Source organism: Saccoglossus kowalevskii, chromosome 20 (genome assembly GCF_978046115.1).
Source record: "Saccoglossus kowalevskii chromosome 20, keSacKowa6.1, whole genome shotgun sequence".
In the NCBI taxonomy this organism is placed as follows: Eukaryota; Metazoa; Hemichordata; class Enteropneusta; family Harrimaniidae; genus Saccoglossus; species Saccoglossus kowalevskii.
The window spans coordinates 13,210,539-13,225,717 of NC_140660.1; the positions used below are offsets into that span (position 1 = coordinate 13,210,539).

Genomic DNA, 15,179 nt, shown 5'->3' on the forward strand with positions numbered 1-15,179 from the left:
AGTTATTTGGTGTTTCAGCACAGAGTTTATAATAAACTTTACTGTAAACAAGCAAACAAGTGTACTTAGTGATAAGGTATAATATCACTACGATGAACGTATTTGAATGTGCTTGTAAAGTATAAATATAGATTGTTTTATTTATACTAACGTATATGCAGTTCGTTATAGGTTGGGTGTATAGCTTGAAATACTCAGTGAGTAGATTGGGTGATATTGGGCAGCTACGCTTAAAGGCAAGGAAGTTGCAGCAAGCCGCTGTGAAAACACCGTGTGTGTATAATATTAGTGTAATAGAGATATATAACATTTGTTTAAAAATATATGTACAGTTTATTTCTAAGTTAAAAACGAGTTTATAGTCCACAGAGTGTAGACTAGGTGCATGTCGGCGGGAATATCTGACAATTCGTATCACCGTGGTACCGACACAAAAACACATTACCATTGGAATAAATATATTCAAATATACTTTGCTTTCAGAGCAGAATACACAGTTTACTATAACAAAGAGTTTATAGTCCACGATATGTAGACTCGGCGAGTGCTTAATAGCCCACTCAAACATACTAGTACTTATCACCGTAACATGTAGGCAAGACGTCTGTGAGATATAATACATGCTGATTTTGAAAATACGTATATAATTTGTTTTAGTTTGGGCATGAGCTTTATAGTCCGTGACATGTAGACTAAATGTAGTCAAGTGTGAGGTTTGAAAGGCAAAGGTCACCACGGCTGTGTTATGCACAAAGGAGACTAGTAGAATATAAAAGTATACTTTATTTTGGTGTTGGCATATACAGTTTATTTTGATTATGATAAAGAGTTTATTGTCCACGATGTGTAGACCGTCTGTAACCAAGACATACCATTCAGTGGTGATTATCAATATCACCATGGCAACATAATACAAGCAAAGAACGTGAGCATTGTGAAAATATATTTCTTCTGCGGAGATACATATGTAGTTAGTAATAGTTGAGATAAAGAGTTTATAGTCCACGATGTGCAGACTGTCTGTAACCAAGACATGCCATTCAGTAGTGATTATCAATATCACCATGGTAACGGCACGTGAGCAGAGAACGTGTATGCTGTGAAAATACATTTCTTCCATAGTGTTGTTTATGTAATTACTAGTAGTTGTGATAAAGGGTTTATAGTCCACGTTATGCAGACTCTTAGTTGTCAAGTGAAACCATTTAATGTACATTATCCATATTGCTATAGCAACCACTTGTGAATGCGTGGTCGATGAGGGAGACATTCTATTAGAGCAGTCAGTGGACTGACATGCACTAGATATACTATTGACAAATATAATGGTAATAAAGGAAAAAGTGTGATACATTACGACTTATATTGTAGGTTACGAGACTTTATGTAACTCTGAAGTTTTATTAGTACTTTCTGAATGCGAGCTTTTTCTAATGCACCAGGAACACCAGAGTTCCGAAGTAGCTTAAAAGACTTGTATAATTTACGTGCGTCAGAGCAGTAGTCCAAGCATCGATCTACGATTTTTTTTGAACCTTTGATGTCTTTCAATAATTTCATGAGTTGATCAAATTGTATCGTATCCCCAGATTGATCTGATTGATATATTTGATCTGAGATATCAGAGTGTATGGACGCTATGTCTGAACACTCACTAATGTTGTCCTCATTATCAAAGTCACTTTCTTCACTCGCCCCCACCATTGGATTGGGTTTCGGGGGTGGGGTAAGAAAGTAGGATGTTGTTGAAGGAGGGGGTCGTACCCTCTCTTCTTCGGATAATATATGTGCATTTCTATCAAAAGGATCAATAAAAGTGTCGCTGATGGTGTTTACCTCTTTGTTTGTTGTAGTATTACCATTGGTGGCGTTATTGTCATTTGTCAACTTGTTACTAACATTTATATTGTTATCAGTTTTTGTGTTTTCATGATCATTATTCGTTTTTCCATGTTGGGTGTTGTGATTATCATCATTAGTATTATCAATTTTAGCTTGCTTCTTTGCGTGGGACGAACTTGAAATAGTTTTTGATTTAGTTTCAATACGTTTAATTGATTTTGTAAGAGCAACATTTATACTTTCAGTAATAATGCTTTCGATTATGTCATTAACTGTGGTGTCATTAGTGTCAATATTGGTTTCCATTGGTGTGACCGTTTCGTTATTCATTCCATTGAGTTTGTTCAAACTCACATTAGTGTCATCAGTCAGGTTGCGAGGACAATTTCTGCGTATATGTCCAGTCTCTTTACATTGAAAACAGCGCATTTCATCAGTTGAAATATACACAGAATAAGGACGACCCTCAAACATAACACTAATTAACCCGTTAATATGCTCACTCTTCAATAAAACAAATGCTTGTCTACGGAAAGATTTAACGTGTTTCAAGGATTCTGACTTGCATCCTAGAGAGATCGTACGCATACTTCCCACAACACGCCCATAAACAGACAATTCCTTTACAAGTAAAGAATCAGGAATAAATGGTGGAACGTTGGATAATATGACACGTGTTGCAGGTTTCACCAGCTGTTCAATGCAAACAAGTTGCTCCTCAATGACAATACCCAAACTTATGACATAGTCAACCAAGTCTGTTGAAGACAGAAAAACAACGACAGAGCGGTTCATTCTGGACGCAGCTATGATATTTTCATCTCCAATAACAGCGCCAATTGCAGAGACATACTGTTCAACTGTAAAGTTTTCAAATGAGGCGCACCTCACAGCGTGTTTTCGCGTAAGTGAAACGCCAGGTGGTCGATAAGTGGGGGCGGCCATCTTGCCAGCCCCACACAAACCAACACAAAAATAAAATCAAACAAAAATCTCAGCAATCCGCTGGTATTAGAAAACAAAAACCAAGTAGAAATGATATAGAAAGTACCACGATAATAGTGGTGGTAAAATTAAACAATAGAAGCACTTCCCTGGCTTAAAATGAACCAATATCCTGGAGCTCCAGTAAAGCACGTCCTCTCTCCATAGAAGAAGAAGAAGAAGAAGAAGATTTTGATTTTTAACATGAACATTTATTAGTCGAAAGACGTCATTAATACATATCAATTATTTACACATATTATCGCATGTTCATGTTAAATCATTTTGTATTAAGGGTACAATTGAAAATATATTAAAATACATTTCACATTACAATGGTGTAAAAACTTGTTTCACAATGGGGAACATTAAGTATGAAGATTTTTTAAAAAAAGTACATTTATTAAAAGACACATTGTCGTTATACATAAATCAATAAAATACAGGTGAGCGTCACTTCTGAACTGACATTCAGATAAATTTATTTTAAAAATTGTGGGTATATTGTTAATGACTTACACTAAGTATGGCAACTGTTGAATTTCGAAAAATCATTATAATGTTTGTACTTATATGATACATCTAGCATAAATTAGCTGTTCACCATCATATCTAACAATGGCTTCATTGATGCACCACCTGTCTGTAAAACGTTCTGTATTTCCATTGCTCAGGTAGTAGTTGTATTCGCCGTCAATCCTTGAATGTAGTCTTGAGTTGAAAACCTTGACAACATCGAGCGGAGTTTCTTCATTTAAGGCGTTTCTTCGTGATAAGTGAATGGCCAGTTTTGCTGACGTCAGAATGTAGTTTACCAGTTGTTTTACATTTTTTTCCTTTTTTCCAAAGGATTTTATTGGTGTGCCTATTACAAACCACCAGTAGGGTAGAGTAAAGTTGTCTCCCACTAGCTTTTCACATATTAGCTTTACTACTTTGAACAGTGGTGCCAGGCGGGAACATTGTAAGAAGATATGGAGCAGGTCGTCTTTTTCTTGGCAGAAGGGGCAATCAGGACTAGAGCGGTATTTGCTCTTGTATAGAAAATTACCTGTTGCATAAGCGCCATGTAGGATTCGCCATTGGAGGTCGCCCTCTTGTTTTGAAATGGGAGCAAGATAACATGTGGTGAAGTCTGGATATATCTCAGCAGGAAGTGATAACAAGTCTCTCCATACTGTGTCCATACTGTCTGGTTGTTTTTCCTTCATTTGTGCATTTATTAGGAACTTGTAAATTGCACCTTTTTCGATTTTGTACAGTGGACATACTAATTTATTATTCAAGTTATTGCATGTTATTTCCAACAAGTAATTCGAGGGATTATTGTTATTATAATTTTTCGATGGGTTACCTGTAAGATGAGATTGTGTGGCTTCAATGAAAGATTTGGGAATAGAATTGAATAAAGTCTTTATTGTTTTGTCTAAAAGACGCATGGAATATGCAGGAACACGTTGTTTTATTTCAGCTGAGTTTAACCATCGTTTTTTGCTTGGGTGCATTAGGTCTCCTATTGTACATATGCCGCCATCTACGAAGTGGTTAAAAACAAAGGGCTCTTGTCGTAGTGAGTGCAGTATTAAGTTATTGTTGAAGAGCGGCTCACTCAAAATTGATGAGGAATCTGGTCGATCTCTTCGAACAATTTTGAGTGATCTCCAACTGCTGAGTATCTCGTGGTAGAAGGTTTGATTACAATATATATCAGTTCTGAGAAGATCAATAATGAAGAGCTGTTTGACATATTTAAATGGATTTGCTTGTTGTAAAAAGTAGTCAGTGAATGAAAAACATGGGTGGTTTAGACCAGAGTATAGATACCGCTGTACATATTGCAGACGAAATGCTGTTACCCGACTAGAGATATGCACCAAGCTTTGCCCACCTTGTTTCAATGGCAGGTAAATAAGTGTAGCTGGTAACCAATGGCGACCTTGCCAAAGAAAATCAACGAATAGTTTTTCAATATCATTAATGAAAGTATGTGGCGGACAGAGGCAAACAAGTCGATGAAAGAGTTTTGTTGCAACTAGTTGATTAATGATAATAACCCTGCCTTGGTATGAGATTGCATGGGCGTAACGCTGCCACCATTCCAATTTTGAAGTAATCTTTTTAAGAGCTTCATCCCAGTTCTGTTGGTTATATTCAATTGTATTGCCAATGAATGTTCCAAGCATTTTAAGACCAACACTATTCCACTGAATGCCCATTGGCGAATCAATGCGATGCTTCCAAGATCCAACCCATAAACCTTTTGATTTTCCGTAGTTCACACGGGCATTACTTGCCTTCTCATAAATTTCAAGCATATGTGACAACTTTTGAAAGTCTCCATTTTCTGTGACAAATAGACTAACATCATCGGCATATGCTGTTAATTGACATTTCCGGTTGTTGGATTTTGGAATAGTTAATCCTTTAACTTCGCTTCTGGTGCGAATCTTATGCAATAGTGGTTCGATAGCGATAGTATACAGTTGACCAGAGAGGGCGCACCCTTGCCTTATACCGCGTTGAAAAGAAACGGGAGCAGTCAAAGTGTTATTTACACGTATTAAGCTTTCAGTGTCTGTGTATATGAGTTTTATGTATGATATTAAGTTCTCACCAAAGCCGAATGCAGAAAGGGTATTGAATAGGTATTGATGGTTGACCCTGTCAAAAGCTTTTTCTTGATCAAGAGCAACAATTCCTAACGGGACGTTTGCTTGATTACAGTATGTAACACAATCACGTAATAGATGAATATTGTCAAATATTTGTCTGTGTGGAATTGTATAGCTTTGATCAATGTGAATAATTTGTGATAGTACTAACTTGAGACGTGAGGATAGGGCTTTAGTGAGAATTTTGTAGTCGGCACAGAGGAGACTGACAGGTCTCCAGTTCTTTAGTAAGGTGTTATCTCCTTTTTTAGGAAGTAGGGTGATGACTGCTCTGCGACAAGATAGTGGCAGTGTGCCCTCGGTGATGGATGCAGAGAAAACCTCATGTAAGTCATGTCCGATTGATGGCCAAAACTTCTTGTAGAATTCGGCAGGTAATCCGTCGATGCCAGGAGTCCGGCCATTGGAGATTTTGTAGACAGATTCTGAAAGCTCATCATAAGACAGAGGACTATCACACAAAGAAGCTGAATCAGGATCGAGTTGTGGTAACTCCTGAAGAATTTCATTTTGGGCTTCGTTTGAGGTTGTGGAGGGTGAAAACAGGTCTGCGTAAAATTGTCTTGTTATACGGCATATTGTATTTGTGTCATCTGTAGGATTATTTTGATAGTCACGTAGCTGAGTTATTGATTTTCTTGAACCTTTATTTTTTTCTAGATCGAAAAAGAAGCTGCAGCTGCTATCAGATTCGTTCAGAAGACGATGACGGGAGCGAATTGACGCCCCACGTGCTTCTTTGTTTATTAGGTTTTTCAGGAGATCTTTCTTGCGGGAAAGTTCATTTTCATTACTTGGATTGGCGGAAGAGCCTCCTTCGAGACGTTTTATTTCTAGGAGAAGTGTTTCTTTTAAATTTTTATAATTGAATGATTTATTAGAACAATATTGTTTTGTTAACTCTTTTATTTTATGTTTACCAAGGTCCCACCACATTAGTATAGAGCGGTAGTTTGCTTTTTGTTTCTGCCAGATCTCCCAAAATTCATCAATGAGATCACAATATGTTTCATCTTCAGTGAGACTTGTATTGAAGCACCACAGTGGACTGCGGTTGTTGACAGATCGCTGTGAAATAGCAATGGTAACTAACCTGTGATCAGAGAAGTGGAAAGATGGATTGATTGACACACGAAAGACTTTGGACATGGCTGTTTTGTTGATGAAGATGGTGTCTATTCTAGAACGGCTGTTACCTCGCTCCCAGGTGAATTCCTGTCGGGTGCCATGGAAACGACGCCATGCATCAACTAATTTATAGCGGTCAAGTATTGTCTTTAGGAAGCGAGCAGATTGTGGGTGAGGTTCAGTTTCAGTGTTGCGATCAATTTGTGCATTTAAAGTACAATTAAAATCACCTGCAATAATAATTGGAATATCTTTATCTAGATCATTGATTGCTTTTTTAAGAGTTTGATAAAATGCCAGCCGTTCAGCGCCGTAAGTTGGTGCATAGATGTTCAGTATATTGTAAGACATGTCATTAATCGTGACGTGTAGGTGTAATAAGTGACCATCAATAATACTGCGTGCTGAATGCACGTCGACACGTTTATTAGGGTGGGTTAAAATTGCAGTACCTGCAGAAGTACTGGTACCATGAGAGAAATATATTGGCGCACGCCATACTACCTGCCATCTGGCTTCATCACCTGGAAGGGAGTGAGTCTCCTGCAAAAAGTAGAGGTCAGACTTGTGGTTTGCCTTTAGGAAGTTGAATAGATCATGACGTTTCAATGAATCTCGGCAGCCGTTCACATTCCATGTTGTTATTGATATGTGCGACATAACAGTAGCAAAGAAAAGTAAGTACAGATGATTCATTGTTGTGACATATCAAATACCATATACCATTTTAACTTACATCTTATAAGCAGCATATTATCGATATGAATAGGTGTAATCAGGTTATATATCTTGTGTCGAAAATTGTACAAAAACTTTAGGCAAGTACTTAGTTTATAGTTCACGACTGGGATTTTGCTGAGGATAGTGATAATGGTACTCAGCGTATCAAATGCAAGTGAGTATGCGCTCTCTTTTATACGTGCTTGACATTTGTTGAGATTTACATGCTGTAAAGTTAGCACTACTAAATTAGTAACTGAGACTGTGGTCGCCGTAGAAATGAGAGCTGAGCACAAGTCTTTTATGATATTAAAATATATACAAGTGTTGTACAGTGTATATGTGAAATTTATTATGATGTTAACAATGCGTTTCCACTTCGCAATAATAGATATACTTTGTACATTCATATCAATGTGAATAGTTACAGCAAGTCGCAGCAACATGGCAACGACGAGTGAACATGTACACAAAATAAGCGTGATATAAACAAGTATTAAAAAGGGTTTAGAGTCCACAATAAGTAGACTGGTTGCGAAAGCCAATATTGTCGTATTAACAATAGCTAAAAGCAGACTCTGTGGGAAATGCAAATGTAGTTTATTGTGGAATACATGTACACAATTTATTTCAGTATGAGAGAAGAGTTTAAAGTCCACAATAAGTAGACTAATGGCGAAAATCAGTATTGTCATGTTGACAATTGAGCACAGACTCAGTGAGCGGTAAATAATTGTCTTATTGTCAAAAGTATGTATTTGGTTTATCTCAGTGTGAGCGGAGAGTTTAAAGTCCACGATAAGTAGACTAGTGACGAAAACCAGTGTTGTCACGGTAACAATAATTGAATACAGACTCAGTGAGCAATGAACATTTATTTTATTATTAAATGTATGTATTTGGATTATTTCAGTGTGAGCGGAGAGTTTAAAGTCCACAATAAGTAGACTAGTGATGAAAGCCAGTGTTGTCAGGGTAACAATAATTGAATACAGACTCAGTGAGCAATGAGTATTTATTTTGTTATCAAATGTATGTATTTGGATTATTTCAGTGTGAGCGGAGAGTTTAAAGTCCACAATAAGCAGACTAGTGACGAAAGCCAGTGTTGTCACGGTAACAATAATTGAGTACAGACTCAGTGAGCAATGAACATTTATTTTATTATCAAATGTATGTATTTGGATTATTTCAGTGTGAGCGGAGAGTTTAAAGTCCGCAATAAGCAGACTAGTGACGAAAGCCAGTGTTGTCACGGTAACAATAATTGAATACAGACTCAGTGAGCAATGAGTATTTATTTTATTATCAAATGTATGTATTTGAATTATTTCAGTGTGAGCGGAGAGTTTAAAGTCCACAATAAGCAGACTAGTGGCGAAAGCCAGTGTTGTCACGGTAACATTAATTGAATACAGACTCAGTGAGCAATGAACATTTATTTTATTATCAAATGTATGTATTTGGATTATTTCAGTGTGAGCGGAGAGTTTAAAGTCCGCAATAAGCAGACTAGTGACGAAAGCCAGTGTTGTCACGGTAACAGTAGTTGAATACAGACTCAGTGAGCAATGAATATTTATTTTTCTATCAAATGTATGTATTTGGATTATTTCAGTGTGAGCGGAGAGTTTAAAGTCCACGATAAGTAGACTAGTGGTGGAAGCGGGCAATAACATGGTGACAAAAAGTGGATACAAAGCTGGTAAGACATGAAGATGTATTTTGTTGTCGGGTGCATTTATTACATTAATTCCAGTGTAAGCAGAGAGTTTTAAGTCCACAACAAGTAGACTAGTAACGAGAAACGGTATCACTATTATCTCAGTAACAACAATAAAGCACAACTCAAGTGATATATAAAAGAGTTTAAAATCCACAGGGCGCAGACTAGACACGAAACTCGGTATTCTTAGTGTGTCAACAATTGAACACATGCCCTTTGAAGTGCATAAAAACGACGATGAAGATAAATTGTTTACAGGTGTACCTGTACAGTTCATATTTAGCATAGAGACTTTAAAGTTCGTAGTACGTGAGCTAAAAATACGCAGACTGCTGTATTTTATACCAGAAGATAGTAGTGTCGGAACAATAGTTATATTGGAAGTCTGCGAAATATTAGGAAATATACTATTGTTGGTATGTATACAGCTCATTTGCATATCATCAAATGTTGTACAGTTCAATATGAGAAGACCTGATAAGGTCAGAGCAGTAACATAGGCGGGCGCCGCAATAGTGACGCCGAGTAGACATATTAGTAGAATATTAAAATACATACATGTACATATCAATGTCAGTTTATTCATTTCTCCAGGGATGCCATAAATGCAGCATGCCCCGGTGATAATAATTGCGTTTATATAAGTAGAGAAATTAATTGTGTTACACATCTTACTTGGAATGTAGTAAGTTTTGCGACTTTATGTGTTTTTGCAGTTTGATAAGCACTTTTTGAATGCGGGCTTTTTGTAGCGCACCTGGCATTCCAGAGTTACGTAGCTGTTTGAATGAATTGTACAATTTACGAGCATCAGGACAGAAATCTAGGCATCGATCTAATATTTTTTTCGATCCTTTTATATCGTCTAAGAGTTTCATTAGTTTATCGAGTTGTATTGTGTCGGTCGGCTGACTACTCGTAGCTCCAGCTTCAAAATATAAATCTGACGAGTCAGATATTGTAGAGATTATGTCGGATGTCTCGCTGTCGTCGTCTTCTTGTTCAGAACAACTCGTTTCCCCACTCATGCGCACCAGGTTAGCTTTTGTTAATGGTGCAATCGGGGGTTTAAATGAGTGAGAGGGGGTTGAAGGAGGGGTTCGTACCCTCTCTTCCTCCGATCTAAGATGTACATTTTTATCAAATGGGTCAATAAATCTGTCATGTAACTCTGTGTTGTCAGTCGTGTCTGTTGCGTTAATATCATCGTTATCGTTATTTGTCTGTGTTTCTATAACCATTTCCGTGTTTTCATTATTGTCATCAGTGTTGTCATGTTCAATTGATTGTCGATTTGTTTTCATGCGTTTACTAGTGTGGGATTTTTTTGGTGTATTTTTTGTTGTTACATAAGCTTGTCCGCTATTTTTTGTTGTAGCAGCTGTAACACTCGCAGCTATAATATTATCAATTATTTGGTCTACAATTGTATTGCCAATATTAGTATCATTTTCATTGTTGTGGTTTTCATTACTATTAGTTTCCATTGGAGTGTTATCTGTTGCGATTTTATTATTATCAGTGTTTGCACCAACACTTGTAACCTTTCCGGGTTCATTAACGGGACAATTTTTACGGATATGTCCCGTTCCCTTGCAGTTAAAGCAACGCATTTCGTCAGTGGAAATGTATACAGAGTACGGACGTCCCTCGAACATGACGTTCATTAAACCATTAATTCGTTCGTTTTTTAGTAAAACAAAGGCTTGTCTACGAAAACTCTTGACATGTTTTAAAGATTCGGATTTACATCCAAGCGCTATTGTTCGCATACTGCCAACCACTCGACCATAAACAGACAATTCTTTGATAAGCAACGAGTCAGGTATGAATGGTGGCACGTTAGACAGAACAACACGCGTTGCTGGTTTTACCAGCTGTTCAACAGAGATGAATTGGTCATCAATAACAAAGCCCATACTGATTGCGTAATCAACTAGGTCTGTGGATGACAAAAATATGACAACAGCATGGTTCATCCTGGAGGCAGCTATAATATTTTCATCGCCGACTAAGGCTCCCATTGCAGTAACGTACTGCTCAACAGTAAAGCTTACAAATGATGCACACCTCACTGCGTGCTTCCGAGTAAGGGAGACACCGGGTGGTCGATCAGTGGGGGCCGCCATCTTGGCTGAACCCCACCCAACCACAAACAAAAAACTAATCTAACAAAAATCACAGCAATCCGCTGGTAAAACAAAACAAATTACAAATAGAAATGATAAACAAAATACCACGAAAATAGTGGTGAAGAAATAAAACAAAGAAATCACTTCCCTGGCTTAGAATGAGTCAAAGTCCTGGAGCTCAGCAAAACACGTCCTCTCTCCATAGAAGAAAGAAGAAGAAAAAACCGGACAATAAGAATAGGGGCCTCGCCCTTTGGGCTTGGGCCCCTAATTAAAGCCGCAAGCGGCGTCACCGGGGCCCAAGCTGACAAGATTCTGTTTCATAATTAATGAGGTCACATGTTAGACAATCAGGTAGCTTGAATTATCAGTAACATGAGGTCAAAATGAAGTTGGTACCATGTATTTACCTATTTTGGTTATCGAAATATGGTTTTCAGGATATATAATGAGCCATGTTCTTATGCACAATAATGAGATTACATAATCATATATAGCCATTTCTAATGTCAGTTACATCTTTCATTCAATGTATTCATAATGACACTAGTTACATGTCCTGCTCTGCGACAGTGTTTTAGATATGACTGCTTTGCATATTAATGAGTTCACATGACCATATATGGTCATCTGCTATTTTACTAAAATCTCTTGTTCACTGTTGTCATAATAACATAGGATTCATCTTCCTAACTGCAACAGTGTTTAAGATATAATGGTTATGCATATTAATGAGTTCACATGACCATATATGGTCATCTGTTATTTTAATCAAATCTCTTGTTCACTGTTGTCATAATAACACAGAATTCATCTTCCTAACTGCAACAGTGTTTAAGATATAATGGTTATGCATATTAATGAGTTCACATGACCATATATGGTCATCGGTTATTTTAATCAAATCTCTTGTTCACTGTTGTCATGATAACACAGGAATCATCTTCCTTACTACAACAGTGTTTGAGATATAATGGTTATGCATATTAATGAGTTCACATGACCATATATGGTAATCTGTTATTTTAATGAAATCAATTGTTTAATGTTGTCATAATAACACAGGCTTCATCTTCCTAACTCCAACAGTGCTTGAGATATATCAGTTATGCATATTAATGAGGTTAGAAGCCCCCACCCCTCAGGCGCCCAGCAACAAAACCCAGCCACGTGCCATTCGGTTAAAAGAATGCATCTCAAGAGTAGAATGCACATATACAATTTTAGCCAAATACGACCAAAGAACACATGTAATTGCACAAGATTTGTTTTCATAAAATCCAAGATGGCGGCCAAACCATGTGACTGATCAAAATAATATTATTTTTCTCATATGGAGCTAACGCTAGGCATGGTAAATATAAAAACAACTCGTAGATTAGTTGAATCAGCTCTGAGAAACAAATGCCCAAACTTTTGGTCAATTTTTCTCAAAATCCAAGATGGCGGCCAAACCATGTGACTGATCTGAAATCTTTTTTAGGTTTCTGAAAGAGATTGATATAGAGATGCCATACAGCAGTATTGGAAATAATCCCTCAAGTGTGGCATGAGTAAAAAAAACTACTTCCTGTTTAGAAGAAACCCAAAATGGCGGCCAAACCACGTGACCAATCACAATAAATTTTTCAAACATAAATGGGATTCATATATAGAAGCTAAATGCTACATATGAGAGCATTCTGCTTGGTGGTTCTGAAGAAGAAGATTTTTAAGTGTTTTTTGCCGTTTTTAGAAAAAACAAAATCGCGGGAAAAGTCACATGACCGCTAAAGTTTTTATTGCTGATATCTGTTACACATGAGTTGTACTATATATCATAAAAAAATCTAGAGGTCTAGACCCTCAGAAAGTGGTCAAACAGCCACTTCCGGTTTTATTTCAATCCAATATGGCTGCCAAACTAATTGACCAATCGAAATTCTGAAAGCATGTTGCACCAGTTCACATTAGGGACTATCAGTAGAGAGCATTATCAGACCATTCCGTTCAGCGGTTTTCTCAAACGGCTTGACGAAAAAAGTTACGGAAGAAAGAAGAAAGAAAGAAGAAAAAAACGGACAATAAGAATAGGGGCCTCGCCCTTCGGGCTTGGGCCCCTAATTAAAGCCGCAAGCGGCATCACCGGGGCCCAAGCTGACAAGATTCTGTTTCATAATTAATGAGGTCACATGTTAGACAATCAGGTAGCTTGAATTATCAGTAACATGAGGTCAAAATGAAGTTGGTACCATGTATTTACTTGGTTTGGTTATCAAAATATGGTTTTCAGGATATATAATGAGCCATGTTCTTATGCACAATAATGAGATTACATAATCATATATAGCCATTTCTAATGTCAGTTACATCTTTCATTCAATGTCTTCATAATGACACTAGTTACATGTCCTGCTCTGCGACAGTGTTTCAGATATGACTGCTATGCATATTAATGAGTTCACATGACCATATATGGTCATCTGTTATTTTAATCAAATCTCTTGTTCACTGTTGTCATAAGAACACAGAATTCATCTTCCTAACTGCAACAGTGTTTAAGATATAATGGTTATGCATATTAATGAGTTCACATGACCATATATGGTCATCTGTTATTTTAATCAAATCTCTTGTTCACTGTTGTCATAATAACACAAGATTCATCTTCCTAACTGCGACAGTGTTTTAGATATGACTGCTATGCATATTAATGAGTTCACATGACCATATATGGTTATCTATTATTTAATCAAATCTCTTGTTCACTGTTGTCATAATGACACAGGATTCATCTTCCTAACTGCGACAGTGTTTAAGATATAATGGTTATGCATATTAATGAGTTCACATGACCATATATGGTTATCTGTTATTTTAATCAAATCTCTTGTTCACTGTTGTCATAATGACACAGGATTCATCTTCCTAACTACAACAGTGTTTGAGATATAACGATTACGCATATTAATGAGCTCACGTGACTGTATATGGTCATCTGTTATTTTAATCAAATCTCTTGTTCACTGTTGTCATAATAACACAGGATTCCACTTCCTAACTGCAACAGTGTTTGAGATATGACAGTTATGCATATTAATGAGTTCACATGACCATGTATGGTTATCTGTTATTTTAATCAAATCTCTTGTTCACTGTTCTCATAATGACACAGGATTTATCTTCCTAACTGCGACAGTGTTTAAGATATAATGGTTATGCATATTAATGAGTTCACATGACCATATATAGTTATCTGTTATTTTAATCAAATCTCTTGTTCACTGTTGTCATAATGACACAGGATTCATCTTTCTAACTGCAACAGTGTTTGAGATATAACGATTACGCATATTAATGAGCTCACGTGACTATATATGGTCATCTGTTATTTTAATCAAATATTTTGTTCAATGTTGTCATAATAACACAGGATTCCACTTCCTAACTGCAACAGTGTTTGAGATATGACAGTTATGCATATTAATGAGCTCACATGACCATATATGGTCATTTCTTATTTTAATCGAATCTCTTGTTCAAGGTTGTCATAATAACACAGGATTCATCATCCTAACTACAACAGTGCTTGAGTTATAACAGTTATGCATATTAATGAGGTTAGAAGCCCCCACCCCATGGGTGCCCAGCCACGTGGCCTAACAGTGTGCTATTGGGGCAGAATGATGCATCTGATGACACAAATGCACATACAAAATTTGAAAGAAATCAGACTAATACAAAACATGTAGTTGCATAATATCTATTTTCACAAAATCCAAGATGGCGGCCAAACCACGTGACTGATCAAAATAATATTATTTTTCTCGTATGCAGCTAAGGCCAGGCATGGTAAATATAGAAACATCTAGTAGATTGGTTGAATCGTCTCTGAGAAACAAATACCCAAACTTTTGGTCAATTTTGCTTAAAATCCAAAATGGCGGCCAAACCATGTGACTGATCCGAAATCTTTTTTAGGTTTCTGAAAGAGAT

At 36.8% G+C, this 15,179-nt stretch overlaps 1 long non-coding RNA gene across 1 annotated transcript; it reads left to right on the forward strand.

The window, feature by feature from the left end:
- The first annotated feature begins 3,331 nt into the window (after positions 1-3,331).
- LOC146730027 (uncharacterized) lies at positions 3,332-4,269 on the forward strand. The gene is made up of 2 exons (XR_014927898.1): positions 3,332-3,500; positions 3,676-4,269. It is a non-coding gene; the product is annotated as an uncharacterized LOC146730027 (long non-coding RNA).
- The last annotated feature ends 10,910 nt before the right edge of the window (positions 4,270-15,179 follow it).